At 44.5% G+C, this 22,945-nt stretch overlaps 1 protein-coding gene across 3 annotated transcripts in view; it reads right to left on the minus strand.

The window, feature by feature from the left end:
* LOC124555662 (casein kinase II subunit beta-like) overlaps positions 1–22,945 on the minus strand; it is an 87,463-nt gene that overhangs the window by 26,826 nt on the left and 37,692 nt on the right. The gene's annotated exons all lie outside the window — the stretch shown is intronic.

The following is a 22,945-nucleotide window of genomic DNA, read 5'->3' on the forward strand; positions in this document are numbered from 1 at the left end:
TGTTGCTAAAGGATGTATCAACTCACTGTAAAACTTTCAAACATGTAGAATAAAAGATGGATTAAAAAAAAAAGTGTGCACGTCTTTTGGAGTGACCCTTGTAGTACGGGATCCATCTATCATGGGGGTTGTGCTGTCACCCTGTCTTCCTGCCAGCAAGGGGAGCCCATAGTGGGTGGTGGAGGATTGGCCTTGGGATGAGATGAGTGCCCTAGGCCTACATCAAGGTACATCACTTTTGAAGACGAATTGCAAGTGATGCCAGAGAAAGCAATGTAAACATTGTCAGGCTGCTTACTTATCGTCTCCATCAGTGGAGGATTCTTTGTCTTTTACTTTTTGCTTTGCAAGGCTTCGGGGCCACAACTGCAGTGGTGATAGTGGCAGCACTGGACAGTCGACGAAACTGAAAGTTTGGATGAGCAAGAAGGTCCAGAATGTCTGCAACCATGTCCTTTTCTGATGTTCTGGGATGAGGTAAGGGCTTGGAAGTAACTGCAGTAGCACAGGTGCATTGATATATGCAGGTATTAGTGCTGACACTAGCAACCTCTGTTTGTGTAGCAGCAACAGTCTTCTGAACTGGCTGTTCAAGGACAGAAGAAAAGAACACGAAGTGGGGGGGGACCAAACTCTGAGGTCATCGGTCCCTTGTTCCCAGTTAATATATAAAAAACAAAAAAAATAAAAAAGGGAGATGCACAGCACAATAACAGGGGAAAGGAAAAACCAGAACTACTATGAACGAAACAGGAAAAGAAAACCACAGAGAGAAGCGAGAAACAGGTCTAAGGCATAAAAACAAGAGATCAGATGACCATGGCTAGCTGCCCGGGAGTATAAAAAGGAAAAGCCAGCCACTCTGCAACACATTAAAACATCCACCCTAAAAGTATTAGAGTGGAGAACACAAAGGGACAAAGGAAATGCACTAAAACTAATATAGAATGATAAAACCCACCATCATGTATAAAACTTAAAAATAAATTAGCCAATGAGGTGTTGTCAGTTAAAATTAATGGCAATGAGTCTGGTAACTGAAAAGTCTGTCGCAGAGCAGCCAAAGAAGGACAGCTCACCAAGATATGGGCCACTGTCAGCTGGGCACCACACAGACATTGAGGTATATCAGGGACATGCTTCATGGTTGTAATTTCCTGTATCTTCCTCTCTTCAAGGAAGATACTTCAGTCCCTACTTCAGATGGGATGATCCCCAGAGCAATTTACACACTTGGAGGAAGGGAACAAATGACTCAGTCGTGGGTGGGCTGAGCACATTTGTCTTAAGTGGCTTCTTCCTTGCAACCAAGAGTAGTGTGCCTAAAGTGGTGGCATTTGAAACAGTGCACTTGGTTGTGAACATAAGGCCACACGCTTAGGTGATGAAAACCTGCCTTAATGTGATTTGCAAGTTTCGTGCTGTTCAAAGTCCGTATAAACAAGTCTGATTTCACTAGATCACCCTCCACCCTTTTCCATTACTTTTTCACATTGACAATGCTTTCTTGGATGCACTCAGCTTTCAGATCATCTCTTAGAATGTCAAAAAGATTTTTGAAAGTCACAACACTTTTGCTGTATTTCAAGGTGTTGCACAGTTCAGTTTCTACTACATACTCCTTGAGACAATGAGCTTTCTGGTGGTTCTTTACTTGTTGGGAACTAGACATATCTACCAACAGAGGCCCATTGCACTATAACTTGACAGATTTTAAATCTCCTGCAATCCCCTCTAAACTCCTTTGAATGAAAAAAGTGGAAACTTTCTCAAAGCTGCACTCCATCCTCTTAACTACTATAATCACATTCTGACCAGCAGTACACATTCTGTTACTGTTAATGTAAGTACTACGAAAAATCCATGAGTCAGGAGGAATGGCTACAAGAGCCCCCTTGTTGGACTGGGTGTTGATACCAACCAGTGGCCCATGCATTCAGCTGCAAGTGGAAGGATTTAATTTCAAGGGTTCCATCTCGGTCCCACAAACAGCTACAGAAATACAAGTCCACTCAGCCAGAGCCCCATGTTGCTGAGTAAGCTTTTTACAACTGAGGTGCAGGAAGTTCCCCAGTGGTTGCTGGCTAATGACTGTTCCATCCCAGCAGCCACGCATCTCATCAGTCTGTAGTGCAACTTGAGACTGAGGTTTGTTTTTAATAGTTTCCTTTCATTCTCACAATCCGGATGGTCAACCCAAGATCACCATTCCCTCTTAAATGTTTCAACAAGTCGTCATACAGTGGTCACTAAAGCGTATCCAGAGGTTGCAGAGAGAGAACTGCCAGTGCTAACCAATCCCCAGCTCAGGAACCCTGGGGTCACCAAGCCCGTACCCAGCAAACAAATGCTGAGCCCCTGAGGGTGGGAAATACACATTGCTGATGAATGGCATTGTACTGTGCTCAGTGACTAACTGTAGTTCTGCATCAACCCATATTACCAGTGTCGGGGAGTACGGCAGCGACCTGGGGAGAGGTTCCATTCTTCCAATGTTCTGGAGAGGCACAGCAGTGTTGCTCTTGGCAATCAGCGATCAGGTAAGACTCTGGTCATAACTGGTACTGACTGAGGGAACTGGTGGCACAACAGCATGTCAAAGACATCCTGCATCCTCATGTTAACTCAAGTGAAAGTATCGTGGTACTATTTTTCAACAGGACAATGCTTGTCCGCACATGGAAAGAGTGTCTATGAACTGTCTGCATGATGCTAGGTACTCCTGTGGTCAGGAAGATTCCCAGATGTGTCCCCAATAGACCATGGATGGGACCAGCTCAGACACTGACTCCGTCCCAAGTATCCAGGATATCAACAACCAGTTACAACAGTTGTTGGCCTGCTTGCCTCAGGAGAGGATACAATGGCTTTATGAGGCCCTTCCCAACTGTATCAGTTCATGCATCCAGGCCAGGAGGGATGCAACATCATACTGGTAAGTTGTCTCATACAGCCAAGTTCTTTGTTTATTTGACTAATTGGCAGTCACTGAATTAACATCACATACTGTCTCAACCCACAAAATTTCATTTCATTTCATTCCCTTCTCTCCTTCTGCATGCTTCACCTTCTTTCTTCCGGCATTGCATTAGTGCATGTTCACTACACAACACATTCAGGCTAAACATTTAATCCTCCTGTGAGCTTCTACTTTTGTCTGGGGACCTTGATCCTAGGCAAGAGTAGACCCTTTCAGAGGTGGAGGAAATAAGTACTCCCTCTCATGGGTCATCCCATTCACATGAAAATGTGTGTTGGATGGAACTAGTGGGACAAAATGGAGGCACTCACCCAACACAAAGAGTGACATTGAGGGGTGCACGTTACATGGGATGACAGACTGAGCCTCAGGGATACCAGGTGACCTCACTGATCAAGTAGCTTCACACTGGTGTGGACCAATGAAGGAAAGAAAAAAAACACACACACTTGGCGTTCAAGATACCTCACATACCCAGATATCGAGTGCTGAACCCATGGAATCTGTTTCTGCAACTGGCTTGGGGGAGGGACCAGTTCCACGAGTAGAAAACATTACTGGGAAGTTTGGCCAGATCAAGACTAAAGCCTAGGGGCACACTGAAGGCAACTTCTTGAAGAATAAAGAAAAAAGGAAGGAAAGGAATGGGTTTCTAAGAACAAATGGAGGGGCTTAAAAGGTCTTGAACCTAAGACCTCCAGAAATGACTGTCTCTAATTAAGGGGTCAGTACTCGTAGACTCCTGCTATTACAGGAAACAAGAGGCACTGTGATAACAAGACACAAAAGGGTTGGTTGGTTGGTTGGAGAAGGGACAAAACTACGCGTTCATCAGTCCCTCTGACCTTAGATTAACTAAAACCAATAAAACCCCACATTAGAAGAGGGAACTACAATGTCCATAAAATGATAAAATATTGACAGGGAAGGAAGGAAAAGGGCGGAAGAGGAGGTGAGGTAAAGAAAGTGACTAATGACGGGCATGAAGGAAGAAGCACAAGAGAGTCACTCAAAACATAACAGACCCCATAAGGAAAGGAGTGGGAAGACAGAGGGCCGAGGTAAATCACCAAGCCCAGTTGAAGCGAATTCAGTCGGGGCGAAGGGGGGAGCAAGAGGGCCTGCCATCCCCTCCACTAATCAATAAAGTGGAAGGTCCCTCCCTTAAATAAAGCAATAAAAAACCCCATCACAAATAAAATGTAAAACGAGATTCGCCACTGAAGCATTGTCAGCCAACACCAGGGGCAGTGAGTCTGGAAAGCAAGAAGTCCGTCGCAGGGTGGCTAAGTTGAGGCAGTCCAATAACATGTGAGCCACAGTCAACATCAATCCACAACGACAGAGAGAGGGTCCTCACGACGGAGGAGATAACCGTGAGTCAAAAAAGTATGGCTGATGCAGAGCCGGCATAGGACAACAGAGGCCTTATGAGAGGCCCGTAAGGAGGACCGCCATGCAGTTGTAGAATCCTTAATTGCCCTGAGATTGTTCGGTGAAGAAAGAGAGTGTCAATCCGCATCCCAAAGGCCCGAAACCAGACAATGTAATGCAGAGCGAAGGTCTATTTGCGGAATGCCAATAGCAAGACGTGGCCTGGTAGTAGCTAATTTAGTCAGTCGATCAGCAAGTTCATTGCCAGGAATCCCAACATGGGCAGGGGTCCAAATGAAAACCACCGAGCATCTGCATTGAGCACAGAGAGAAAGGGAGTCCTGGATAGCGATGACCAACGGACAGCGAGGGAAGCACTGGCCAATAGCGTGCAAACCGCTCAACAAGCCACTGCAGATAGTGAAGGATAGTCCTGAGCAGGAGCAGATATGGTCCTGAGCAGGAGCAGATATGGTCCAGAATGCGCAAGATGGATACCAATTCTGCAGTAAAAACACTACAGCCATCTGGCAAGGAACGAAGTTCCGTGCGTCGCACATAGGTGTAAGCAAAACCAGTGTGGCCAGCAACCATGGAGCCATCAGTATAGATCACTTCTGAACCCTGAAAAGAACTGAGGAGACAGGAGAACTGGTGGTGAAGAGCCATCGGAGGGACAGAATCCTTTGAATCGATTGAGAGATCAAGACAGAGCTGAGGCCGAGAGACGCACCATGAAGGGGTATGTGCGTGAGCGGAAAAGAGAGGTGGTAAACGGAATTGCTGGAGCTCAGAAAAGAGCGACTGAATGCGGACAGCCACGGTAAGCCCACATCGTGGCCACCGCTGCGGCAGGGTGATCTCCATGTCTGGATAAAGGAGACCATAATTAGGGTGCTTTGGATTGCAGCAAATGCGGAGTGCATAGAATATCAGCTGTTGCTGGTGCAAAACTCCCAGTGGTGGAATCCCCACCTCGGCGAGAAGGCTAAGTACGGGGCTAGTCCGGAAGGCACCAGTTGCAAGTCGGACCCCACAGTGGTGGATGGGGTCTAGTATCTGCAGCGTCGAAGCCGACGCAGAACCACAGACAGGACTTGCATAGTCTGAACAAGACTGGACCAACGCTTGATACAATTGCAGGAGAACAGAGCGGTCTGCACCCCAGGTGGAATTGCTCAGACACCTAATAACATTGAGACAGGACCAGCACGTCCTCTTCAGCTGGCAAAGATGAGGGAGCAATGTCAACTGGGCATCAAAGACAAGACCCAAGAAGCGATGGGTGTCCACCACCTCGAGGGCTGGCCATCGAGGAACAGTTTCAGATGGGGATGGACTGTACGGCGACGGTAGAAATGCACGACACGTCTTGGCCACCAAAAACTCAAAGCCATGGGAGAGAGCCCATGAGTGCGCCCGGCAGATTGCCCCTGTAGATGGTGTTCTGCAGCGCCAATTATGGAGGAAGTAAGGTAGATACAAAAATTGTCAGCATACAAAGAGGGGGACACTGTCGGCCCAACAGCTGTCACCAGGCCATTAATGGCTATGAGAAAGAGAGGGAAACACTGCACGGAACCCTGTGGAACCCCATTTTCTTGCCAATGGGGAGTGCTGTAGGAGCAGCCAACTTGGACCCGAAAAGAGCAACAAGAAAGGAAATTACTGATAACAACGGGCAGAGTGTCACGAAGGCCCCATTCGTGAAGGGCGGTGAGGATGTGGTGGTGCCACATGGTGTCATAGGCATAGCGAAGATCAAAGAAGACTGCAAGGAGGTGTTGCCGATGGGCAAAAGCCGACCATATAGCAGACTCCAGGTGGACCAAGTTATCCACCGTAGAGCGGCCACACCAAAAACCACTAGTCGATGACAAAAGCTCGCGGGATTCAAGGATCCAAAACAGCCGCCAACACACCACATGTTCAAGGAGCTTGCAGAGGGTGTTAGTAAGGCTAATTGGACAGTACCTATCCAACTGAAGAAGTGGCTTCCTTGGCTTCAACACCGGAACAACAATGCTTTCCTGCCACTAGGTAGGAACGACTTCCTCATTCTACAGACGGATGAAGAGGGTCAGTATACGATGGTGGCCAGCCGCTGATAAGTGTTGGAGCATTTGGTTATGTATCCGATCCGGTCCAGGAGCCATGTCAGGACAAAGGGCGAGGGCACTGGCAAATTTCCACTCGCTGAATGGGGCATTATATGGCTCCGAGCAGTGAGAAACAGAAGACAAAGGCAGTTGTTCTGAACGCTCTTTCAGGAGAAGGGACGTGGGTGGATACTGAGCCGATGCCGAAGCTTGAGCAAAGTGTTGAGTGAGATGTTCTGCTACAAAGTCCAGATTGGTAAGGACAACACCATGCACAGAAATTCCTGCAACCCCAGTGGGAGGACGGTGGCCAAAAGTTCGCCTGAGCTTAGCCCAGATTTGTGAAGAGGGGGAGTGTTGTCCTATGGCAGCTACACACCTTTCCCAGCAAATCTTTTTCTGAAATCTGATTAGGTAGCAGGCCCGGGCGCAGAGTCATTTAAAGACCAGAAGAAGAGCAGTAGAAGGGTGCCGCTTGAAGTGTTGAAGAGCACGGCAGTGGTCTTTTATGGCTGCAGCAATTTCTGGAGTCCACCAAGGGACCATCTTCCAGCGTGGGGAACCTGAGGAAGAGGGATTGCTGAAACAGCTGCTGAAAGGATGGCGGTAGTCAAAGTCTGAGTAGATTCATCAACACTGTCAAGGGGAATGGACGTAATTGAAGCAAAAGTAGAAGTCATAGATACAGTATGGAGCCGGTCATATTTTTGACGAGCCTCAGTGTATGTGAGCCGATCTAAAGTTTTGTACTCTTGAATCCTTCTTTCTTTCACAAACACCAGACACGTAGGCGAGCATGGCGAATGCTGTCCATGACAATTTACACACACTGGCGGAGGAGCACAGGCACTCCCTCATGGAGGGGGCACCCACAGTCACCGCAGAGGGGATCAGTTGTGCAGCAGGAAGACTTGTCCAAACTGTAAGCATTTAAAGAATCTCATCACTGGTGGAATATAAGGTTTTACCTCACACCAATACACCATTACCTTGACCTTCTCTGGGAGGACATCCTCCTCGAAAGCTAGGATAAAGGCACCCGTAGCGGTGCGATTGTTTGGAGGGCCTCGCTGTACACGGCGGATAATACTAACTGCTCGCCCCTCGAGGTTAGCACGGAGCTCCTCATCAGTTTGCAGAAGAAGATCTCAGTGGAAAATAATGCCCTGTACCAAGTTCAAAGATTGGTGGGGTGTGATGGAGACTGGGACGTCACCAAGATGGTCACAAGCACGCAGGGCGTCAGATTGGGCAGCAGATGATGTCTCGATGGGCGAAGTACTGGACCACATTTTACTCACTGATTCCACTTCGCCATACTTATCTTGAATCGTCTCCACGACGAACAAAGGCTTGGTCGTGGCAAAGCTTCCGCCATCCGTCCTGGTACAAACCAGGTACCGAGAGAAAAGTTTCAACCCAAGCTGGTGAGCTTGACCCCCTCCCAGGGGGTGGCCAGGGAGGGGAAGGCTGAAGGATCAGAAGGAGTGTCACGTCTGCTATCACTCTTAGAGACAGCCTGAGAATGGCCAGGATGGTGAAGTTATTGTCGCTTCACACGCAAGGCGGCCACCGTAGTACCACCCACTCCTATCAGGGACTCGCCTGTGGGCACCATCCAGCCACAGCAAGGGCCGTCTGGCACGGCGGCCATTGCTGGGAGTTCTGGTGCCCCAAAGTGATGAGCATCGACTCCTGGGCATACACGAGGTGTTAACAGCTCAGGTACTAGCAGTGTGATCCCAATGGGTTTAGGTGGCTCAGCCAAGTGGGTACTTAGGGGAGGCGAGGGGGAGAGGGAGAGGAACCTGCACCATGGAAGTTAGGTAGAGAGTTCATCCCTAGGTGGCTCACACTTAACGGAAAATTTTTGAAATGGAGGTCAATCTCCAAGGGGACCAACAATGCCGTAAAGGAGACGGAAACAGCAAACTAAACAATAGCACAGACCAAAACAAAGCCGGGTGGACAGCCAGGTCGACATAAAGAAGTACACTAAGAGGGAAAAGAGGGGGCAGGGACAAAGGAGCAAGGATAGGGAGGGAGAGGAACAGGGATGGTAATGTAGCCAGGAAAGGAAAGGAGACTGCAATAGCTCGGGGCCGTGTGCATGCCACACACATACCCACAAAAGGACTGTGGGCCTCCTGGGGGCGGGGGGGGGGGGGGGGGGGGGGGAGACAGAAAAAGGAGGGGCCTCCCTCAGGTGACTGTCATGGTGATCAAAACATGAAAGGTGACAGGTGACAGGTGACAATGATACCAAGTTGGTAGGTCAAGGTGTTGCAGGTAAACCTGCAGCACAATAACAGGGCAACTGCTACCTACAGTCTCCTAAAAGGAGACTGTAGGCCTTGATCCAAGAATCCTGCATAAAGGGGGTGTAACTGGCCTCAGAGGAACTGGAGCTAAGCTGATTTATGCGAGAATCTGAAAACCCCCGGAACACGCATTTAAGTTAAAAATGGAATTTCATTAATGCTGATAGCGAACTTCTGTTCTAGGGACTTAATAGCCATCTGAATGAAATAGCCAAAGCACAGGAGTATGAGGGAAATGGTATTGGCCTCAGTATACCTTCCTTTACGAAGAATGCTCCTCCATCCCAGAAAGTGAGGAGACTGGTAGACAGCTGCTTGCAGTTGAACAAACAACTGCTGGTTGGTTGTTATGCCAATGCTTATAACTTGCTGTGGGGAGGTAGTAACAAAAGAGTTGAGTACCTACTTGAATAATGATTAGGGAGTAACAGACAGCTTTAATAGGGGTAAGGAACCTAACTTCAGGAACAGTAGATGGGACAGTAGTAACTGATTTAACTCTTGGGACTGTCTCAATGAGTAGTTGCGTCAAACAACGCCATGTGGAAATGGGTGTACACAGACTAGAAGGATAGGAACCCTAAAACTGGGATTCATATAGGAAATTTCTGAACTGATATCTCTCTGAAGTTTAAATTTCAGTAAGAAGTCCAGTACATTTAGATGGAGTAACGGTTGTCATCATTACCTCTTATTTAGTAAACTGCTGAATCGTAAGTAAGTGTACAAACAGGTATGTTCCTCAGTGGAACAATCTGGAACTGCAAAGAAAGCAGGAAAAAATACTGTTAATTTTTCCATACGGAAAGAGCAGGTAAAATATTGAGAGGCCCTTGCTAAACACAATCTTTCTGTTAACGAAGCGAAACAATCATCCTGGAATGTATTCTGCGAAGAAGTGAAAATCATAACTGCCACAACCAGACTTCACAAAATCCTCACTAGGGTAACAAACAAATTGATGAGGCACACTATGCAATATGATGAGTAGTCCAAGTCAGCACATGAGATAGAAGAAGTTCTACTCAAGGCTCAGTTCCCCAAATGCAATCTGCCAAATGATTCAGATTAAAACGGACCCTGTGAGGTACTGGTTTACAGGTAACCAATTGAAGAACTGAATCTGTCAAGGAATGTATACATTAAAAAAAAAAAAAAAAAAAAAAAAAAAAAAAAAAAAAACACGCAGTAGTAACTTTTCAACCTTTCAAGTCATCTAGTCCAGATGGTAACTTTCTGGCTCTGCTGCAACAAGCAGCAAGAGTCATTCCTAATGCTTAGAGGACAATGAAGATTGCTTTCAATCCAAAGCCAATGAGAACTGATCCTATCAATGCTCAGGATGTGAGATCAATCAGTCTGTTGCCCTTGCTTCTATATCAGGGTGTACATGTGGACAAGAAAAACATTCCAGGATTTCCAGGTTACAAATATTCATTTTTCCGGTTGAAAATACACATACAATTTCCATGTTAAGTGACAGTGAATTTTCCCTCGGAACTGTAAAACCTGTCAATCCTATGAATAGTAAATCTTTACACACTGGCATAGAACTTCCTGGCACTTTAGGAAATGAAACCTAGTTAAAAAAAGGAATTTTGGAAAGATCTTTGATGCAAAATAAATATACACACAAAATTCAAGCTTTCGCAACAAACTGCTGCCTCATCAGGAAAGAGGGAAGGAGAGGGAAAGACGAAAGGAAGTGGGTTTTAAGGGAGAGGGTAAGGAGTCATTCCAATCCCGGGAGCGGAAAGACTTACCTTAGGGGGAAAAAAGGACTGGAGCAGATTCGTTTGCCACGAAGACCTAGGCTGTAGGGAAGGGACCATTTGATGTGGAATGGGTGGCAGCTGTCGTAATGGAGGTACTGTTGCTTGTTGGTGGGTTTGATGTGGATGGACGTGTGAAGCTGGTCATTGGACAGGTGGAGGTCAACATCAAGGAAAGTGGCATGGGATTTGGAGTAGGACCAGGTGAATCTGATGGAACCAAAGGAGTTGAGGTTGGAGAGGAAATTCTGGAGTAGTTCTTCACTGTGAGTCCAGATCATGAAGATGTCATCAATAAACCTGTACCAAACTTTGGGTTTTCCGGAATCCCTGAAGCATTACACCAACAACCTGACAACAGCTTTCGCATCCCGCAACTACCCTCCCGACCTGGTACAGAAGCAAATAACCAGAGCCACTTCCTCATCCTCTCAAACCCAGAACCTCCCACAGAAGAACCACAAAAGTGCCCCACTTGTGACAGGATACTTTCCGGGACTGGATCAGATTCTGAATGTGGCTCTCCAGCAGGGATACGACTTCCTCAAACCCTGCCCTGAAATGAGATCCATCCTTCATGAAATCCTCCCCACTCCACCAAGAGTGTCTTTCCGCCGTCCACCTAACCTTCGTAACCTCTTAGTTCATCCCTATGAAATCCCCAAACCACCTTCCCTACCCTCTGGCTCCTACCCTTGTAACTGCCCCCGGTGTAAAACCTGTCCCAAGCACCCTCCCACCACCACCTACTCCAGTCCTGTAACCCGGAAGGTGTACACGATCAAAGGCAGAGCCACGTGTGAAAGCACCCTCGTGATCTACCAACTGACCTTCCTACACTGTGATGCATTCTATGTGGGAATGACCAGCAACAAACTGTCCATTCGCATGAATGGACACAGGCAGACAGTGTTTGCTGGTAATGAGGATCACCCTGTGGCTAAACATGCCTTGGTGCACGGCCAGCACATCTTGGCACAGTGTTACACCGTCCGGGTTATCTGGATACTTCCCACTAACACCAACCTATCCGAACTCCGGAGATGGGAACTTGCTCTTCAATATATCCTCTCTTCCCGTTATCCACCAGGCCTCAATCTCCGCTAATTTCAAGTTGCCGCCACTCATACCTCACCTGTCATTCAACAACATCTTTGCCCCTGCACTTCTGCCTCGACTGACATCTCTGCCCAAACTCTTTGTCTTTAAATATGTCTGCTTGTGTCTGTATATGTGTGGATGGATATGTGTGTGTGTGTGTGTGTGTGTGTGTGTGTGTGTGTGTGTGTGTGTGTGTGTGTGTGTGCACGCGCGCGCGAGTGTATACCCGTCCTTTTTTCCCCCTAAGGTAAGTCTTTCCGCTCCCGGGATTGGAATGACTCCTTACCCTCTCCCTTAAAACCCACATCCTTTCGTCTTTCCCTCTCCTTCCTTCTTTCCTGATGAGGCAACAGTTTTGTTGTGAAAGCTTGAATTTTGTGTGTATGTTTGTGTGTCTGTTGACCTGCCAACACTTTCATTTGGTAAGTCACATCATCTTTGTTTTTAGATGTATTTTTCCTACGTGGAATGTTTCCATCTATTATAACCATATATATATTTTGCACTGTACTGCATGGTCTTCATCCTGAAGCCCCTGACATTTTGCTGTTGGCAGACACTTGTGTGTGCACTGTGTTTTGCTGTTTTAAAGAGCACATTTTCTTTGCAACTTAAGTTTCACATTGGTGTTTTTCTCTCTTATGTTGTTTTATTGCTGGAGTATTATTCTACAGTAGTGGGCTAAAAAAAAAAAATATATATATATATATATATATATATATATATATATATATATATATAATTCAAAAGTAAAACAATGAAAACTCCCAGAATTCCAAAAAAATTCCCAATTTTTCCGGCTCTCTCCTGGATGAAAAAATTCCCGGGTTTTCCCCAGATTTCCTGGGGCATATAACCCTGTAAACACATTTAAAAAGCCTAGTTCATGTGCATGTTACATGATGAACCAGGAAAATCATGCAAAACAGCACTTCGCAAACTTGTTGGGAACGTAGAAAAAGTACTACTCTTCCAGGAAATGTCATTTTCCATCTTCCTTAATACTGAGGCGGCTTTTGGAAACACGACCTTCAAGTGAGCTCATAAAGGTGATAAGTGGTGAACATTATTTTTATCAGGGATACACAGATGATTCAGTCATAGCAATACTTGCCAAATTTGTAAGTACTGGTAGAACAGCGACACAATGCACTCTAAATATTGTACAAAACTGGTGTAGGAAACAGGATCTAAGGGTAGGTCCAAGTAAAATTGTTTTTGTAATGGTCATGAGGAAGCATGCTTTTCAGTAAAACTCTACCTGCAGAGGGGGTACTAAAGTATCTAGCGGTAAGCCTGCATACAAAACTAACATGAACCCCTCACATACCGAATATATGTTCTAAGGGAAAACATACTCTCATGTGCACGAGAACAACCAGTGGGGGGAAAAAGAACTGGGGTCTTAGCCCTCACAGCATGGACTGGATCTACACCCCTGTAATAAGACCTATGATAATTTTTGGGGTTACAGTATGGAGGAATAAAGTAGAACTAAAGGTGGCTGCTAAGGACCACTAAAGGTGCAGCAATTGGCCAACTTTGAGACGTGTCGCAAGCAAAGGGTGACACACAAAATAATCAGTCTTCTTCAGAATAGACAACCACAACATAGAGATTCCTAACGAAGTGGCTAATGTTGACACTGCTATAGAAGTGGGTTCCAACAGTGGGGCGTACCACTTGTGTCCTGTTCACCTAGGGGCCGCTGCTGTCACATTGTTTTCCTTGTTCCTTGAGGGAGATCGGTCAGCATGCAATTGGCTGAGCTCTTCTCACAGCTGGAGCTGACTTTACACCCTAACATTCCCTCCCTCCTCCCCCCCTCCCAAAGCAATAGACTGTCATTGTATACGGAAAACAACAATGGGCAGGGGGGGGGGGGGGGGGCAGGGCAAGAGCATAGAACCTCTGACGGACCAGAAGCTGTGGCTGCATGGGACGTGAGAGACACCCGGTCACACCCCGCCATCTGCCCTTCACTCTGGTGGAAATGCCCCGGAAAATGTCCAGAAGAGTACTCGTCCACATCCTGAGGTCCATACTAAGATGCAGAAGGTGTCAGACTCTGTGGCGTGGGCAGGTCCAGCTCCATTGGTAGGATGAGAGGTGGCGGAGGCGGCAAAGGCTCCGTCTCCATGGGGTTGTCCTGCAGTGTCGTGGTGACACACTCTGGCGGCTGCTATGGTCATGCTGTCCTCAGAATCCGTGAATATGGGGGGAAGAGATACAGACGCATCACCGTGCATATGACCGTGGAGAATTTGACTGTGATGTCGGCGCTGCATTCTGTATGGGCCTGAAATGAGATACGTGCATGTGCCAAGTCGATAAAGGATCTCGCCTCATGCCCAATGTCTGCTGCTGTTGCTAAAAACCCTGGAAAGCACAATATCATGCAGCACAAAGCAATACTTGTGGCCTTCCTACAGTGCCAGATGTTGAGGAGGGTAGAGCAGTGTCCAATGGTGGCGGCTGTGAAGCAATTCAGCCAGCAATGGTGCAGTTGTCTGCAAGTAGTTGCTCACGTTGGCACCAATGATGCCTGTCACTTGGGTTCTGAGGCAATCCTCAGTTCGTACAGGCGGCTGGCGGATTTGGTGAAGATCACTGGCCTCGCACACAGGGTGCAAGCAGAGCTCTCTATTTGCAGCATCGTTCCCAGGGTGGATCGGGATCCTTTGGTTTGGAGCCGGGAGGAGGGTCTCAACCAGAGGCTTCATCGACTATGTGACGGTCTTTGTTGCAGATTTCTAGACTTGCGCTATTGGGTGGGGAATTTTAGGATGCCCCTAGATAGCTCAGGGGTGCACTACACAAAGAAGCGGCTACTTGGGTAGCAGAGTACTTGTGGTGTGCACATTGCGTTTTTTTTAGGCTAGGCAGTAGTGCGAGGTGTCCTGATGGACACTCATCAGTCGACGTGCAGGCAGGGAAATCAGGACGAGCTCAGTGTAAACACACTTCAGTTATCAAGATATTAGCAGTAAATTGTCAGAGTGTTCGGAATAAAGTTCCTGAATTTATTGCCCTCCAGGAAGCGTGTGGCATGCAAATTATTCTCGAGACTGAGACCTGGCTGAACCCTGAGATAGGAAGTTCTGAAATATTTAGTGAGGGTTGGAACATGTATCGGAAAGACAGATTAGACACTGTAGGAGGTGGTGTCTTCATTGCAGTTGACAAAAATATTGTGTCTACTGAGGTCAAAGTAGAGTGTGATTGTGAAGTTATCTGGACATGTTTAACAGGGCTAGGAGAAATAAAGTTAATTGTTGGGTGTTATTACCAGCCACCAGGTTCCACCGTGACAGTTCTAGAATCATTCAAAGGGAGTCTACACTCTGTATCGCAGAAGTACCCGGATCATGCTATTTTAGTCGGAGGCGACTTCAACCCACCTAGTATAGACTGGGATGTCTATGGATTCATTATAGGTGGTACAGACAAGCCGTCGTGTGAATTACTTTTGAACACATTATCCGAAAACTGCCTTCAGCAGCAAAATCGACAGCCAACGCGTAATGTAAATATTTTAGATGTGGTAGCCATGAACAGACCAGACCTCATCGACGGTGTCAGTGTTGGGACAGGGATTAGTGATCATGATGTTGTCATTACAACTACGGTTATAAAAGTTAAGAAGTCGGTCAAGAAGGCTACTAGAGTATTCTTACTAGAAAGAGCAGATAAACAGTTGTTAGCATCCCACTTAGTAAATGAATCGACTTCATTTAATTCCGGTACAATGGACGTGGAAGAATTATAGGCAAATTTTAAACACATTGTAAATCACGCATTGGACAAGTATGTGCCAAAAAAGTGGGTTATGGACGTAAAAGACCCAGAGCAATTCGGAGAATGCTCAGGAAGCAAAGACAGTTGCACTAGCGGTACAAGAAAGATTGGGAGAATAAGGACAGGCAAAAGTTAGTAGAGATTCGTGCTGCTGTAAAAAGAGCGATGCGCGAAGCATACAACCACTACCACCGTCATACCTTAGCAAAAGATCTTTCTGAAAACCCAAGGAAATTCTGGTCTTACATAAAATCGGTAAGCGGATCTAACGCTTCCATCCAGTCACTCACTGATCAGTCTGGCATGGCAACGGAAAACAGCAAACCGAAAGCTGAAATTTTAAATTTAGTATTTGAGAAATCTTTCACGCATGAGGATCGTACAAACATACCGCCGTTTGAGTCTCGTACAGATTCCTGTATGGAGGACATAGTGATCGACATCCCTGGGGTTGTGAAGCAGCTGAATGGGTTGAAAATAAATAAATCGCCAGGTCCTGATGGGATTCCAATTTGGTTTTACAGAGTACTCTACTGCATTGGCTCCTTACTTAGCTTGCATTTATCGCGAATCTCTTGCCCAACACAAAGTCCCGAGCGACTGGAAAAAAGCACAGGTGACACCTGTATATAAGAAGGGTAGAAGGATGGATCCTCAAAATTACAGACCAATATCCTTAACATTGGTTTGTTGCAGGATTCTCGAACATATTCTCAATTCGAATGTAATTTTTTTTTTTTATTTAATAAAATTGCAGCCAAATAGCCATATACAGTTACTTTGCTTAACATTTTACATTTTTGCATATTCATTTATCGATTTCACTCTTTTACTGCACAGTTCTATGTGATATCGTTCACAGGCTTCGTTACACAGTTCACATACACATGTTGTGGTTGGGTCGTAATAAGTTTTGTTTTTGCAGATTAGATGACGAAAGCCGTGAATAGAAAGTCTAGTTACGACATGTCGCTGTTCAAAGTTTGGTGCTGTCCATGAGTGGTTCGTCATTGCTTCAGTGCCATAGAACTCCGGTCATATTTTTTCTCGTTTGTCCTCCATGATCTTCAGTTGCTTTCTGGAAGCCCTGGTGTGTGGCATCATATATCGAAGTCTGATGTCTTCAATTAGGAATGTCTCTCTCGCTAGCAGGTACACTAGTCTAGATCTTGTTCTCTTTGAGAGAACTAGTGCTCTTTTTTAGATAGATCGATTTTACCTTTTCTAGTGTTTCTAGATTTTTTTCTGTCAGGTGGTCCCATATAACCTACATCCCATAGGCCAGGATTGGCAAGATTTTTGTGTTGAATTGTTTCATGGCTGTTTCTAGACTGAGTAGGCGGATGTTTTTGATGTCCTGTATTGCTATTATTGCTTGGGCTGCACAGTCTGTTGTATGTTTTGTGAAGCATTTGGCTGTAGGTTGCAATGTCACTCCTAGGCATTTAAAGTCTGATGAGATTTTAATTTTTTGTCCTCTGATGCTGATTTCCACATTCTTGGGTGTTTTGCCTCCTTTCCTGAAAATTACCATTTCTGTCTTTGTTATGCTTATGTGTAGTTTGTGTTCACTGCACCATTTGTCTATTTTCTCAATGATTGCAGCTTCTGTATATCTGTTGAACCTACAGCTATGTCGTCAGCGTATGCATATACATATACATCATCTTCATTTTCTCCAATTCGGAGTACTACTTCAGTGGCAAGAATGTAGAGCAAAGAGCTCATTGGGTCACCCTGTAAGACTCCGTTCGATTGCAGAATGGGGTTCGAAAAGGAGAGGTTGTCTGATATTGTGATTAAGTTGTATTTGAGAATTGACTTTATTATTCTTGCCCATACGCTATCTTCTCCCATTGTGTTTTCCAGTTTTCGGACTATGAGATCTCTTTCCAGTAGGTCAAAGGCTTTGGTAAAGTCTATGAACACTGTGTAGAACATTTGTTTCTTTTGTAGCGCTTCGTCGATGTTGTTTAGAAGAAGCCTGACTGCCGTAAGTGTTGATCTTCCAGATCTGAAACCCATTTGTCGTTCTGGGAGATGACTGTCCACAGAGGCTTGGATTTTTTATGTTATCTTTGAAAACATCTTGAATTGAGTATTTTCCAGGCCTATGCCTCTGTACTTGTTTGGGTCCATTGGGTCTCCTCTACCTTTGTAGATAACTTTTATTGTCGAGTGTCTCCATTGTGTCCGAATTCTTCCAAGTTCCAGGCATTTGTTAAATAGTTTGTTCCACACATCTTGGAGGGCCTCTTTTGCATCTTTTATATGTTCATTATATATAGTATCGGGTCCTGCTGCTTTCTTGTTCTTCAGTGCTTTTATTACTTCTTTCACATCTTCTTCTTCATTTAGAGGTTCCCATATATTGTCTTTTTACTTAGTTTGATGATGTTTCTCTTTCTTTGGGGGTGTTTTGATTCTTCGTTTGTTCAGTATCTTACTGAAGTGGTCTTCCCATTCCTTCAAGTCTGTATTTGGTGTATGAGCCACTTTTCTTGGTCTTGCTGCTATGTATGGGTCTTTCTCTGCTTCATCCACTTCTCTTTTTGCCTCTCTTTATATATATTCTTTTTTCTTCTCTTCTATTAGTTTTTTGTAGATTCTCCTCTCTTCTGCGTACAGCTTGTATGTTTCCTCGTCATGCTGGTTTCTTAATCTGTGGAGCATTCTTAGAACAGTGTTCCTTTTGCTGTAGCATTCAGCATCGAACTATCTTTTTGCCGTCCTTGTTTTTGGGTTTGTTTGTATCACTGAATTTTTTTAGGAGGTCTTCCATTTGGTCTGTTGCTTTTTCAAGGTCTCCTTTCTCTATTAAAGTTTCTATTTGTGTTAATTGTTCTTGCTGGTTTGTTAATTTTTCTATATCAATTTTTCTTTGTGTGATTTGGTGGGTCTTTCTTGCTGGCGGTGACGTGACGATATTTATTTTTATCTGGATTGGAATGTGCTTTCATATAGTAGTAATGGAGTCATGCCATATTGGTTGAATATTTCCTTCTATTTCTCCTCTAGTTAATGCGATATCAATGGTGCTTTTCCCATTGTGGCATATGTATGTAGGTATCTGTCTATCGTTAAGTAGGGTGAAACCATCTTCTTTTAGGGTTTCAATGACTAGTTTTGTTTTATAGTTTTCTGTGTGTATTCTGCAGTTGAGATCGCCTGCAATAATGATGGGTTTGCTGTCACATTGTTTGATGAGTGTGAATATTTCGTCAATTATTTCTACAGCATTTGTGTGCGATTTAAAATACGTTGCAATTATATTTATGTTTGCTGCTTCTACTAGCATACTATTTTCTTGTTTTATGATTTTTTTGGTGAGCATCATCCAGGGTTTCAGTAGGATAGATATTCCTCCCATGGGTCGTCCTCTTTCTCCGTTCTTTGCCATTAGGTGATAATTTTAGAAATCTTTATGTTGCCAGCTGTATCAGGAAGGTTTCTGTTAGAATTGCAAGATCCAAATTTTGCAGAATGTCTGTTGGTGTTAGGTTAAGAGCACTTTTTACTCCCTCTGTATTCCACAAGACTGCTTTTATTTCTTGCTCTTCTGGTTTTCTTCTTAGTTTAGTTGAGCTCTGCTCCCTCTTACATTGATCGTCTTGGGAAACGAAGTCTTATGTACTTTTATGTTTTCTGGCCAGAATTCTGGTTCTTGTGCGATTTGTAGCTTTTCAAACGAAATGCCTACTTTGAAAGCTTTTTTGTCGCCCAGTGTGTGCAGTTCTTCACATTCTAGTTGTCCCAGTATTCTGTTCTTGTTAACGTATTTCACTACTGTAGCAGTTGTGGTGGTTCTCTTTAAGTTACCGATGTATAGCCACGCTGTTGTTTCTGCTGCTTGCATTTCTTCGTCTTTTTTTGTACCTATTATGGTTTTATTATTACTCTGGTTTCTTCTGTACCAGCTCCTCCCTACCACAGTACTCCAAGTTGGTTCCTCTAGTTCATTAACCTGATTTCGGATTTTATTATGTTGCTCATGTGCACTGATTTGGACTTGTAGCTGATTTTGTTGCTGGAGCAGAGGATTTCTGTATATTGTCATTCCCTCTGGTTCAACTTTGTTGTTGTATTTAGTTTGTATGTTGTTTCCATCAGTTTTGGTTTTCTCTGGGTCTAGGTGGCATCCCTTCTCTAGAGTTTTCTTTATTTGCTCCTGTATTAATATCCCTAGCTGGTTTCTTAGGAAATCAGTTATCTCCTCCACTTTATGCCTCAGTTCTCCAATTTCCGTCTTATTTCCATCTTTTTTTGCTTTTTCCAGAAAGCTACCCACAATGATGTCTCCATTGAAGTAGTTCTCAGATCCTGTAGGTGTCTCTTCTGTCTGCCTCTGTCCGCTATGTGCTGTTTCCTGCGTAATCAATATTTGTCGCTAGGCGCCCAGCACGCACTGTCTACTACATGCTGTTTCTTGCGTTTCTCCAATAGATGTCGCTAGTTGTCTAGCAGTGCGGCTGTCTTCTACCCTGTTCGTCTCTTCTTGTTGGATGTTCCTAACCTCTCTTGTAGGATTCCTATTCTCCTCCTCCTCCGTTGTTTTTGTTTCTAAGCATTTTCTTATTTCACTCACCGCCTCTAGTAAGTCGTTCTTCATTTCCTTCTTCATATATCTTCCTCCTTCTGCCACTTTTCCGATCATCACAAGAGCATTCTCAATACAATGCACTGCACTGTCCACCATCTTACTATATATAATGAATTTCCTTGAGGCAGAGAAGTTGCTGTCCATGCATCAGCACAGCTTTAGAAAGCATCGCTCCTGCGAAACGCAACTCGCCCTTTTTTTATGATATCTTGCAAACCATGGATGAAGGGTATCAGACGGATGGCATATTCTTTGACTTCCAGAAAGTGTTTGACTCGGTGCCCCACTGCAGACTCCTAACTAAGGTACGAGAATATGGGATTGGTTCCCAAATATGTGAGTGGCTTGAGGACTTCTTAAGTAATAGAACCCAGTACATTGTCCTCGATGGTGAGTGTTCATCGGAGGTGAGGGTATCATCTGGAGTGCCCCAGGGAAGTGTGGTAGGTCCGCTGTTTTCTATCTACATAAATGATCTTTTGGATAGTGTGGATAGCAATGTGTGTCTGTTTGCTGATGATGTGGTGTACAGGTGGGTGTCGTCATTGAGCGACTGTAGGATGATACAAGATGACTTGGGCAGGACTTGTGATTGGTGTAAAGAATGGCAGCTAACTCTAAATATAGATAAATGTAAATTAATGAAGATGAATAGGAAAAAGAATTCTGTAACGTTTGAATACTCCATTAGTAGTGTAGCGCTTGACATATTCACGTCGATTAAATATTTGGGCGTAACATTGCAGAGCGATATGAAGTGGGACAAGCATGTAATGGCAGTTGTGGGGAAGGCGGATAGTCGTCTTCGGTTCATTGGTAGAATTTTGGGAAGATGTGGTTCATCTGTAAAGGAGACTGCTTATTAAACACTAATACGACCTATTATTGAGTACTGCTTGAGCATTTGGGATCAGGTTAGATTGACGGAGGACATAGAAGCAATTCAGAGGCGGGCTGCTAGATTTGTTACTGGTAGGTTTGATCATCACACGAGTGTTACGGAAATGCTTCAGGAACTCGGGTGGGAGTCTCTAGAGGAAAGGAGGCGTTCTTTCCATGAATCGCTGCTGAGGAAATTTAGAGAACCAGCATTTGAGGCTTACTGCAGTACAATTTTACTGCCGCCAACTTACATTTCGCGGAAAGACCACAAAGATAAGAGAAGAGAGATTAGGGCTCGTACAGAGGCATATAGGCAGTCATTTTTCCCTCGTTCTGTTTGGGAGTGGAACAGGGAGAGAAGATGCTAGTTGTGGTACAAGGTACCCTCCGCCACGCACCGTATGGTGGATTGCGGAGTACGTACGTAGATGTAGATGAACCTGTCGTAACCATCACTAAGGCAAAAGTAAAATCTAGACTAGGCAGCTGGATCAGGAGGCAATGTGTTAAATAATGGACTAAAAGCCATAAATAAAAACACGACGAGCTAATGATGCCGAAATTATTTTTTAAGAGAACTTCTGCAACTTTGGGCTTAAACACAAGGCAGATTACACTCATGGTAGATGTAATGACTGCCTATGGGAACTTCAATTAGCACCCGGACACGACGCGCACAGAGGAAGAGTGCACACTGGGCTACAGGGGATCTTCCAATGCTACTCAACTGAGGCCAATTAGACACAAAATACTTGTGTCATTACTTCTTGAAGAAATTGGGGCTAATAGAAATTTAGTAGAGCGCACAGAGACTCCTTCCACACTCTAAAGCCCCCCCTCCCTCCCCCCAAAACACACACACACACACACACACACACACACACACACACACACACACACAATTTGTCAAACATCACTAGCTTTGTTTAATTGCATAGTAAAGTTCTGGTAGAATGTCAGTGCTTGAGGAGTAAAGGAGACAGTGCTCTGAAAAGCAGAAGCACTGAGCCGTCGACAGGCTTTGTCAAATACTTGACTGTTTGTGAGTAACATGTTTGTCAAACAGATCGCGTTTGCCAGAAAATCTGAAGACACACTTATTTAATAAACAACAATTTTTTATTGCAATTTCTTTCTCTGTATTGTGAGTTTCCAAGATTGTGGAAACTACAATCAAGGACAAAAACAAAAGAGCACTGACAGTTACCAAAATGGTGGAGGTGTTGCATCTTTCCCAACCATATATTACACAGGTATATATTAAGAAGAAAATCAGTATTCTACACACAACATACAAACAGGAGTGCAATAAAATAAAAAGAACATAACTGAAGCCCTCCAGTTCCTCCAAAGACAATGTGTGTTCCACATTGTGGTATTTTAATGAACTGTCCGAGGATCAAGAAGACATTGAATCTGTGAATACTTTGGTGTTCTTTTTCAACATGAGTGCAAAGTAACAAGTTACTGACTGTCCATTTGGAAAACGTTGATGTAACTGTCAGGTTCTGTGTACACTATTTCCTTTAGCAGATTTTATTATAGATCATTATACTTTTGCAGATTTTTGTGGGTATATTTTTCTCAGTTTCAACTATTGCCTGGGCAATAATCTTGTTTGCTTTTTTTTATTTATAAGCAGTGTCAAAGTCAACGCAAGAAATGCTTTCTCTGCATTGGTAGTCATTTCTGCTTGTATCAAAATACTTCACAACATGAACAGCATCTGTTTCAAAAGTAAGTTTAAATTGATAAACTTTGTTCGGAAGTCTGTGGGCTTATTCAATAAAGCCAGGGATAGGAAAGAGCACATTTGACAAACAAGTGTGATTGTTTATGGGAGCCTTAAAGGTACTAGTTGGCTTTTCTAGCATGACAGGGAGAGACCACACAAATTCAGTTTCAGTGTGGGCAGGAGGGGGATTAGACACTTATTTTCTCCCTCCGGATAAATTAAATCGAACATTTTATGTTCATAGTAATAATTTTTCAGTAATCAAATTGTGTTATGTGACTAA

Source organism: Schistocerca americana, chromosome X, assembly GCF_021461395.2.
Source record: "Schistocerca americana isolate TAMUIC-IGC-003095 chromosome X, iqSchAmer2.1, whole genome shotgun sequence".
Classification (NCBI taxonomy): domain Eukaryota; kingdom Metazoa; phylum Arthropoda; class Insecta; order Orthoptera; family Acrididae; genus Schistocerca; species Schistocerca americana.